The 11330-nt window shown below is 32.6% G+C and overlaps 1 pseudogene; it reads left to right on the forward strand.

Annotated features, from left to right (window-relative positions):
* Positions 1-2850: 2850 nt before the first annotated feature.
* The window catches only part of LOC128241056 (ephrin type-A receptor 3-like), a 21498-nt pseudogene continuing 13018 nt past the window's right edge, over positions 2851-11330 (forward strand).

An 11330-nucleotide genomic window follows, 5' to 3' on the forward strand; every position in this document is an offset into this window, starting at 1 on the left:
AGTATTGATATTATTGAGTAGTTGCTTATTTGTAATATATATGACGAATATTGATTAGTAGAAATACATGGTATTGATAATAATGTGTAGTTGCTTATTTGTAATATTACTGACGAATATTGATTAGTAGAAATACATATTATTGATAATATTGAGAAGTAGAAATACATATTATTGATAACATTGAGTAGTAGAAATACATAATATTGATAGTATTGATTAGTAGAAATACATGGTATTGATAATATTGAGTTGCTGCTTGTTTGCAATATTAGTGACGAACATTGATTAGTAGAAATACATGGTATTGATAGTATTGAGTAGTTGCTTATTCGTAATATTACTGACGAATATTGATTAGTGGAAATAAATAGTATTAATACTATTGAGTAGTTGCTTATTTGTAATATATATGACGAATATTGATTAGTAGAAATTCATGGTATTGATATATTTGAGTAGTTGCTTATTTGTGATATATATGACGAATATTGATTAGTAGAAATACATGGTATTGATACTATTGAGTAGTTGCTTATTTGTAATATATATGACGAAAATTGATTAGTAGAAATACATATTATTGATAATATTGAGTAGTAGAAATACATAGTATTAATGCTATTGAGTAGTTATTTATTTGTAATATATCTGACGAATATTGATTAGTAGAAATACATATTATTGATAATATCGAGTAGTTGCTTATTTGTAATGTATATGACGAATATTGATTAGTAGAAATACAAAGTATTGATAATATTGAGTAGTTGCTTATTTGTAGTATATCTGACGAATATTGATTGGTAGAAATACATATTATTGATAATATTGAGTAGTTGCTTATTTGTAATGTATATGACGAATATTGATTAGTAGAAATACATGGTATTGATAATATTGAGTAGTTGCTTATTTGTAATATATTACTGACGAATATTGATAAGTAGAAATACATGGTATTGATAATATTGAGAAGTTGCTTATTTTTAATGTATATGACGAATATTGATTAGTAGATATACATAGTATTGATATATTGAGAAGTAGAAATACATATTATTGATAATATTGAGAAGTAGAAATACATATTTTTGATAATATTGAGTACTAGAAATACATAATATTGATAGTATTGATTAGTAGAAATACATGGTATTGATAATATTGAGTTGCTGCTTGTTTGCAATATTAGTGACGAACATTGATAAGTAGAAATACATGGTATTGATAGTATTGAGTAGTTGCTTATTCGTAATATTACTGACGAATATTGATTAGTGGAAATAAATAGTATTAATACTATTGAGTAGTTGCTTATTTGTAATATATATGACAAATATTGATTAGTAGAAATACATGGTATTGATAATATTGAGTAGTTGCTTATTTGTGATATATCTGACGAATTTTGATTAGTAGAAATACATGGTATTGATAATATTGAGTAGTTGCTTATTTGTGATATATATGACGAATATTGATTAGTAGAAATACATGGTATTGATACTATTGAGTAGTTGCTTATTTGTAATATATATGACGAAAATTGATTAGTAGAAATACATATTATTGATAATATTGAGTAGTAGAAATACATAGTATTAATGCTATTGAGTAGTTATTTATTTGTAATATATCTGACGAATATTGATTAGTAGAAATACATATTATTGATAATATCGAGTAGTTGCTTATTTGTAATGTATATGACGAATATTGATTAGTAGATATACAAAGTATTGATAATATTGAGTAGTTGCTTATTTGTAGTATATCTGACGAATATTGATTGGTAGAAATACATATTATTGATAATATTGAGTAGTTGCTTATTTGTAATGTATATGACGAATATTGATTAGTAGAAATACATGGTATTGATAATATTGAGTAGTTGCTTATTTGTAATATATTACTGACGAATATTGATAAGTAGAAATACATGGTATTGATAATATTGAGAAGTTGCTTATTTGTAATGTATATGACGAATATTGATTAGTAGATATACATATTATTGATATATTGAGAAGTAGAAATACATATTATTGATAGTATTGAATAGTAGAAATACACATTATTGATAATATTGATTAGTAGAAATACATATTATTGATAGTATTGATTAGTTGCTTATTTGTAATATATCTGACGAATATTGATTAGTAGAAATACATGGTATTGATAATATTGAGTAGTTGCTTATTTGTAATATATCTGACGAATGCTGATTAATAGAGATACATAGTATTGATAATATTGAGTAGTTGCTTATTTGTAATATATCTGACGAATATTGATTAGTAGAAATACAAAGTATTGATAATATTGAGAAATAGAAATACATAGTATTGATAATATTGATTAGTAGAAATACAATGTATTGATGATATTGAGTAGTTGCTTATTGGTAATAAATATGACGAATATCGCTTAGTTGTAATGCATATGATGAGTATTGCTTGTTTTAAACAATACAATGAAAATGCTTAGTTGTAATACATAATTATGATGCATTGTGCTCAGTTATAATTCATTTGATGCAATCCGCTAGGTTGTCATGCATATACTGATCAATAATATTTAGTTGTTAAACAAAGTATGGCAATTGCTTTAATGTTATAAAGATATATGTGATGAGAAATGATTCGTGGTAATACATTGTATGAATATTGCTTAGTAGTAATACATATGAATGTAGCACATTACATAGCAGTATTTAGAAACAAACTATATCCCAGTCATGACAATAAAACCCGTTTAACGTTATAATGGCAAAGAAACAATATGCGGACATAACGACCAATTACTCACTCCCACTTTGCTGCAGTTTCGTATGGAAAGAACATGCCAAAAGTGCTTTCCTGCGATGTAACTTTAAAAGATGACAGGAGAACCGATTTGAAGAACCTCTTCTACATGAAGTATGTTTGTTGTTATTTTACAATGTAAACGCTTAAAACCTAATATATATAAATATTATGCATTTCTCAAAACGTAATTTTAACAATATGACATGAATTGTACAATAAGAGGTTATTACATGCATACTGGTGTGTTTACAAATGCAATTAGCATTTACATATTTTGAAGCATTTAATGGAAGTGACTTTCGCTAACAAACCATCAAGAGAATTACGAATTAAGTGACACATTTATGACGTGCCAGTCATATAACACAGCATCGAAACCGATTGATGAGAACGATTTGCTTAGTGTATTTGATAACAGTTGTAATTTTACGTTTGGTCAATCCAATTAACGGTTGTCAACCTGTGCCCGAAAAAATCTTTAAAAAACGATTTAATTGTACATTGTATTAGTAAAACAATTTTAAAGGCAAAGTGTGTCAATTGCATGCATATAATTCTACATTTATCAAACATTCAATTCAATTTTATAACCACTTTGTTTCACAGTATGCCGTGTGCTCCAACCAATGTTATAATGCCTTTATTACGTAGTACAACCAATGATATGCTACCTTTATTACGCAGTGTGCCATGTGCTCCAACCAATGTTATGATTCCTTTATTACGTAGAAGAACCAATAGTATGTTACCTTTAATATACAGTTTGCCGTGTGCTACAACCAATAATATGTTACTTTTATTACGCAGAGTGTCGTGTAATACAACCAATGCTATATAACTTTTATTACCTAGTGCGCCATGTGCTACAACCAATCAAATAGTACCATTATTTTGTCATGTGTCGATTATTAATGTTTTTATACCTTTAATACGCAGTGAGCCGTGTGCTAAAACCAATGCACCAATCTGGAGTAACCAGGATAACTTCAATTATGTCCACGTTCAACTCCAAGCCAAATTTGAGCCGATGTTCACGACCTTTCCCTCGGAAAACTATGTTTCAAAATCAGGTTTCGGAATCGTTTCTAGCAACGCCCATATTGTTCATATGAAAGTCAACAAGGATCAAAGTGGTAAGGAAACCATTTATAATGTTGCAAATATTAAACATAATTAAACATAACGGAGGTTTCGAAACGCCACCTATACGGCTATACGGATACGTGTACATGTATATAACTTTTCCGTGCGGTACGCCATGAAGGATATCCAGGTGTGTATACGCGTCTGAAATGACAAAACACGTGCAATGTAATTTACTCGATTATTAGTTAGCAGAATACGACACGAATAATGAGAGTATTCAACCCCAACTCCTAATTGTAAGTCTTAGCGTACAATAAGTGATTTGCAGTATTTCCATATATAAAGTATTATTTCGAATGCTTTATGTGGCGTACATTCAAGTAATTATGTTCACTGATTTCTGCCATTTTGTGTTCGCCTTTTCAAAAAATACAGAATCCATCACATTGCGGGGCAAGATGTGAGCAAAATGCGTTTATTGCGCAATTCCGCCGTGTTGCCTTCCGTTCGTCATGCATAATACGTTATAACAACAAATTATTACGCTGAATTTCCGTGCCTACCGAAAGGCGAAATAGCGCCAATTGGCGCAACGAAAATACGCCAAGTAGCGGGATGAAAATTCAAGGCATTATAATTTCCCTGGGACAATTTTGCACTAGGACATATTTACATTTTAGCTTCGCAATCTTCGTCATGGTCGGATATACGCCCCTCCATGTGGCGGATTTCGCGTTATTAAGACCAATCCTGATATTGTAATGCGCTGCATTATTTTTCCGGCTATTTGCCGCAATTGCTTGCGGCAGGTTTGCCCCTTGGCCCACCACTCTTGCGAAAATGCTCCAAGTGGTTGATGTAATCAGTATGCTGAGCGAAAATGCACACCTACGCAAAGTGGCTTCGTGCCTACCGAAAGGCGAAAATGCACCAAGTTACAACGCGAAATAGCGCCAAGTGGCGCAGCGAAAATACGCTGTGGTGGGACGAAAATGTAATGCAGTATTATTTCCCCGGGATAATTTGACGCAATTTTGCCCAAGGTCCTATTTTTACATTTTAGCTTCGAATCTTCGGCATTGTCGCATTTACGCCCCTCCATGTGGCGGGTTTTGCTTTATCAAGACCAATCTTGATACTGTAATGCGCTGCATTATTTTCCGGGCTATTTGGCGCAATTTCGCTCTGACTCTTGCGGCAGTTTTGCCCCTTAGCTTGCAAAAATGCTCCAAGTGGTAGATGAAATCAATTTGCCAGGCAAACATGCGAACATACACCAAGAGGCTTCGCGATAATGCGCTTAGTTATTACTTCGCTCCTCCGTGTGCCGATTTGTCGCAATTTCTACCCTTTTCCGTCAAAGTGTGAAACACAAAATGCAGAAAACTGTCACCTTAAGTAACACAGTATGTTTTAAAAATGACAATGTGCGATATATTCATTCTCAAAGTTTTGTTTTACTTATTTCAACTAAGGTGTTCCTGTCATCGCTTACGATAGCCTGCTCCATTGCCCACAAGTGTCATACACAGATCCTTTGTTTGATTTAAAGTGAACCCACCTACAAAGAGACCACTTGTATAGTATTGAAGACGGAGACAAGTAAGTTATTTTCTTTATATTGTTTGTCTTACATTTGTTCTCATTGACTTGATGTTCTAACCATTGAAATTTATTTAGTAATAGACTAAGGAAACTGCGAAATTCGATACTGGCCCGTTGTGATATAAAATGCGAATATAAAGAAACAAAGATCGAAAACACAAGCTTGCAATTATAGTGTTTAATAGTTTAAGTCGAATAAATGTTCATACTGACGTTTGCTAGAATGGTGCAAATTATAATTTTGTTTGTATTTCCGCAGCTTTACCGTGAGTTTCAACGTAAGAAGTGGTGGGTTCCGGAATCTGCACAACATCAACACAAATACCTTTTACAGAACCGAGTTGTATAATGGCCACACAGTGTCGGAAAGAGTTGAGTTTAAATTTGACTTTGTATCATTGTTCCGAACAAGACTCTGGAAGAATGTGTATACCAGGAGAAGAACCAATCACAGTTTATGAAGACCTTACTAAGGTTATACCAATAACATTTATGTTTTTATTTGATTAATTATCCTAATTTTGGGTTATACGTATCTATAAAATACCAATCCCAAATCCACACATTTATCACAAAATACGGACATCTGTTTTCCACTCCAGTGCAATACGGCTACGGCTGTGTTCCACCATGCTGACGTCATGTCGTAACATTCGCGAGGTCGTTTTCGACTTTTGTGGATTTTGTTCAGATTTCGAATTCACGCTGAAAAATTGACTCGAGTCGAATACAACATCTGATTTCAAATCTCAAACTGTGCATGCTTTTATAAACACATAGGCCAGCCAAGCAGCTTAAGTTTAACAAAGATTCTGTTTAATTGCACAAGGATAGTAGACATAAAATAAACAAGGAATGCAATGATATAAAACGACACACTTAGCAATTAGTATCGTTTTTGCTAAATGTGTTGATGTGTCTGAACATATTTGGTGTTTAATTTACACATGAAAAGCAAATTGAAAATATAGGTTATAGCAAATATAACATAATATGTGGAATTAACAGTCCATATCGGCATTGCAATCATAGGTTAAATATTTTAGATTAAAATCATGAAGTCATCGAATGAACACATTCTATACAAATTTCTTGTTGAATCAGAAAACATTTAAAATGATTGTGTGATACCTTTTATAGACACGGCGACAAGCAGAAATATGCTACATAGTAAATATATCGCGAAAGGTTGCTGTGAAAGCAATGTAAAAATAAAATTCGAAAAACATACTGAATTACTCATTTCTGCTGGTCGACCTTTATATGAAGTGAGTATATAATATATTAATCAATTTAACCATATTCCAGAATCCCATAACACCACGATGGTCGGGATGGTTCGACGATCTCTCTGGTCTCCTTGAATACAGAATTGAGGCATTTCTTCTTGAGCCCAATATTCATGACGAGCTCATTGAGCGAAATCCGCTGTCTCCTGTGTTCACCTACACTGAAAACAATACCAACAACGTCAGATCTCCGACATTTACTCCTCCGAGGTCGGGAATGTTTTCTGTCTTACTTACAGCCGCCGATAGGGCTAACAATACAAAGATTGCAAGGCGCCTTGTGTTGTTTGACGACTCGTCTGAAATAACAATTACAAAACCTGGTCTTCTTACAAAGATACCAAACGCTGAAGATGTTAAACATACGGTCGTTGGAGATGGTGGTTTATATATTGTCAGTGCTGTTAAGGAAACTGGATTCATGTGGCAGACATCTGCAAAGGATTCAAAATCAAGGATTGAAATCAACTGGGAAAATCACTTCATAAATAAAGTACACGACGATGGAAAGTTGCTCAATAAAGTATTGCCTTATCCAACCCAGTTCCAAGATTTGGAAGATAATGGAATTGTGAGAAGCAAAAAGTAAATTCATCAATTGTTATAAAGAAACAGAACATTTAAGATTGTTGTTTGTCAAAGCAAACCGTTTCTTTGTTTAACCTCAACCCACAGTTTGAATACCAATTTACCTATCATTAAAAAACAAACCAGCCACTGTAAAGAACTATCCATTTTAATGATAAACGTTGGGTTGAAAAGGGCAGCATTTCATCACTTAACACAGCATCACAATTAGCCTTTCATTGCATTCACCGCATTGCATACTTTGCTCATCTGTGCAAGCTAATACAACTTAACTCAAGAAGGAGTCCGTTTTTTGGACAAATACAAATACTATTGTTTAATTTAAATTGCCATGGGGCAGGTTTCGGAACACACCACAAATTACACTTTATCTTGATATCTGTTTCAGATACGTTGCTATCGATGACAATGAGGGCGATAGAACATTGAAGGCGATACCTAATAAACACGGTCTAGTCAAATTTGAACTTAATCGTGTTTTTACAGACGACAGACAGGTTAGTTAATAAATATTTGTCTGAGTGCAGATTAATTTTTAAACACAGATTTGTTTCATTATTGTCAATATCATACCGAAGCGCATTCGGTATACACAAAAGAGTATAGTAGAGCCTTGTAGAGTTGATTTGCCATTCGGCTTTGGATCTGCACTTATCAAAGAGCGTACTGTACTGTCATTGTTTACTTAACGACATTTCATATTGGACATGTTTAGTTGATTTGTCAGTTTATATAAAGTGTATTTGACTAAAACAGTACAATTTTACATCTTAATGGTAAGTTTGTCTTTTAAATTAACGAAAATGCTTGAAAAAAAATTCATACGCTCATTAATTATAGGGCTCATTATCTAAATGTAATAACAAGCATCACAATTAGACTTTTACAGGGTATCTGCATTTCCCTGAAATATCAATTTGAAATTACAAATTATTAAATCGAGTAATAATTTAGATTCCAGCTTCAAATTGGAAGCCTATACCATTGGAGGAGAGTTACGTCATCACGGAGCAACTCGACGATGGGAGTCACGTTAGGGTTTGGCTGCGTGCAACTGATGCCATGAACAATATGGCTGTTGATTACACTGAAGTTCATATTGACAACACACCACCGAGAGTCTCAGATGAGTATCTTGAGAAAAACGTTGAAAATGGGACATATACGTATACATCGAGGTGTGTGTGTTAATGGAGTTTTCAATTTATACGAACACATAACAAACTTATGCAAATCAGTATTGAGAATATGAACTTAAACTTTCTGTCAATCAGATCAGCTTATCTGGTACTATATCACCTCTATGAAATGATGAAGTTTTGCCTGAGTATCGTAATAGTAGGCTTTAGTCCCATGTGATCTACATGTGTAGCGTTTTTGTAGGCATTTGTTCCTTGTTAGCTGCATGTGAAGCGTAATGTAGGCATAAGTCAATGATAAAGGTTAGCATGTGAAGCGTAATTGCAAGCATTATTCCCTTATTAAAATATTTTTAAAATATTTCATGGACCCAAACACCAATGTATATTACTTTGTAAGACAAATGCCCATTGAATTATTTTCGAAGCTCTTATACCACCGATGCTGCCGCCGCGATAGCTAACCGAATATGAGGTATTACCCGGGAGCAACCCCCCCCCAAAAAAAAAATAATAAATAAATAAAATAAAATAAATAAATAAATTAATAAATAAATAAATAAATAAATAAATAAATAAATAAATAAATAAATAAATAAATAAATAAATAAATAAATAAATAAATAAATAAATAAATAAATAATAAATAAATAAAATATAAAATAAATAAAAATAAAATATAAAATAAAATAAAATAAAAGAAGACTTTCTGGATACTTGGTTCGACTCCAACACCAGTGCCGATGCCACTGCCATCTACAGAGCGAATACGTGTTAAAACCTGGTTACACAATTGCCAATAAAAGATAAAAGCTATTTTGAAACAAATGGTTCAACCCAAGCTACACTGATGTTTCCATGTCCATTAACAAAGCGAGTATGTGGTGTATTAATGATTGGTAATTAAATAAATATTTCGCTATATTTTCAGAGTCACATTTCAAGCATCGGACGACGGTAGTGGTGTTCATAAATTGCAATTGACTCTTTATGTCGGAAAGAGTTTAACACCGAAAAAAGTACACAATGTTACATCAAACAGAATCGACGTAAGTTCATTCAATAAGTGAACCACTGGTCTTATTATAAACATAACTTAAGCCAGCATTTTACCGTCAATGTTTCAATGTTTCAATTGACTCTTTATGTCGGAAAGAGTTTAACACCGAAAAAAGTACACAATGTTACATCAAACAGAATCGACGTAAGTTCATTCAATAAGTGAACCACTGGTCTTATTATAAACATAACTTAAGCCAGCATTTTACCGTCAATGTTTCTAAAAAACACGATCGGTAGCACAAAAAATGAAACTATCATCTGAGTTTATATACCACCATCTATTAATCTATGTTAATAAATGTAGACTGATTATGCTCTGAACCTTTGTTCAAGAATCACAACTTGATCGTTATGGTATACTCAATAATTCTTCTTAATAATATTCATCCTCGTTACCATACTGTTTTCCATGCTGCAACATTGCTGTATCATTATTATGAATATATGTATAAATTACACATCACTAATTTACTCAATACTTTGTGCATTTCGCACTTACTGCTAATGTGTTTAACCTTGACATAGGTCATACTCTTCATGTCTTTAAACGAGTTAATAACATATGTGTTTATAAATGCCTGTTCTGGTAAGAAACTAAAAATGATCTTATTATGCAGGTGCAACACTGTAAAAGTTAAATAGCTTAATAATAGTTAGATAACACGAAGTCACAATTTAATGATTAAGAATGGGCGGAGTTAGCGAAGCGATCGAGCCATTCATAATCATTAAAATGTGATTTTAAGTCATCTAACTATAATAGAATACTATCTCATTGTCAGCACATATTCTGACGCAAGGTGTTTTCATCGGATGAGTAGCCAAAGGCGCACCTTTAAATACCCGCGAAAATTGACAATCTTCATGATTAAGCCTAGTACTAAATGATTGACTACCTGCAATTTCATTGGCTGAAAATGAAGGTTGTAATACAAATATTATTGCGAGTTTGACAGTGCAAATAGTGTTTAGCTTTTATAGAATTATCAGGAATAATGCCTGCATGATGAATTCGTAACAGTTTTCGCGGCAAAATACCTGATCCAAATAACTGTCAACAAACATATTTTGTTTTGTTGCTGTTATTTTACAGACTGCAGGCATCTGTGACAAAGACGCATCGTGTAACTGTGTTCTGGATGTGTGTTACCGCCTTCAACAAATGATTGACCTTGACAACTGCTGGTTTCTTGTCCCAAAGGAAGACCTCAATAAATCGGGCACATTACAAGTTACGACGTACAACAAGGCTTTGCTTTCAAGAACATTCAACTTGACGGTAGTTTTCAGCAAAACACATTGTTTTTAAAAGATAAGTCATTTTACGACGCCACAGGCTTGTAAATGACAACATCAAATGCTAAAATAAATTTGAGTGAGTTACTTACAGCATGCTTAAATCAAAATGCATTTGGGCATGCACTCAGTTTACAAACGGTACTTGTTGGTATACTTTGGCTTTGTCCATTGTTTAAACCGTGAAAGCCATTCAATGTTTTACTTTATTATCAGGTACACTCCGTCATAATTGAAATAATTAAACTGAAGTTTTAATGTTTTTATAAAGCTGCCCATGGCATTTAAAAATTAAACAATTTATTTTCTATGCTTCTTTCTTTGCAGATTACACACCTGCATTTATTAAATGGCCTTGAAGAATGTAAGTTAAAACCATGCAGACAAGTGAAAACTACTACTACTACTACTACTACTACTACTACTACTACTACTACTACTACTACTAC

This window comes from Mya arenaria, chromosome 7 (genome assembly GCF_026914265.1).
Source record: "Mya arenaria isolate MELC-2E11 chromosome 7, ASM2691426v1".
Taxonomy (NCBI): Eukaryota; Metazoa; Mollusca; class Bivalvia; order Myida; family Myidae; genus Mya; species Mya arenaria.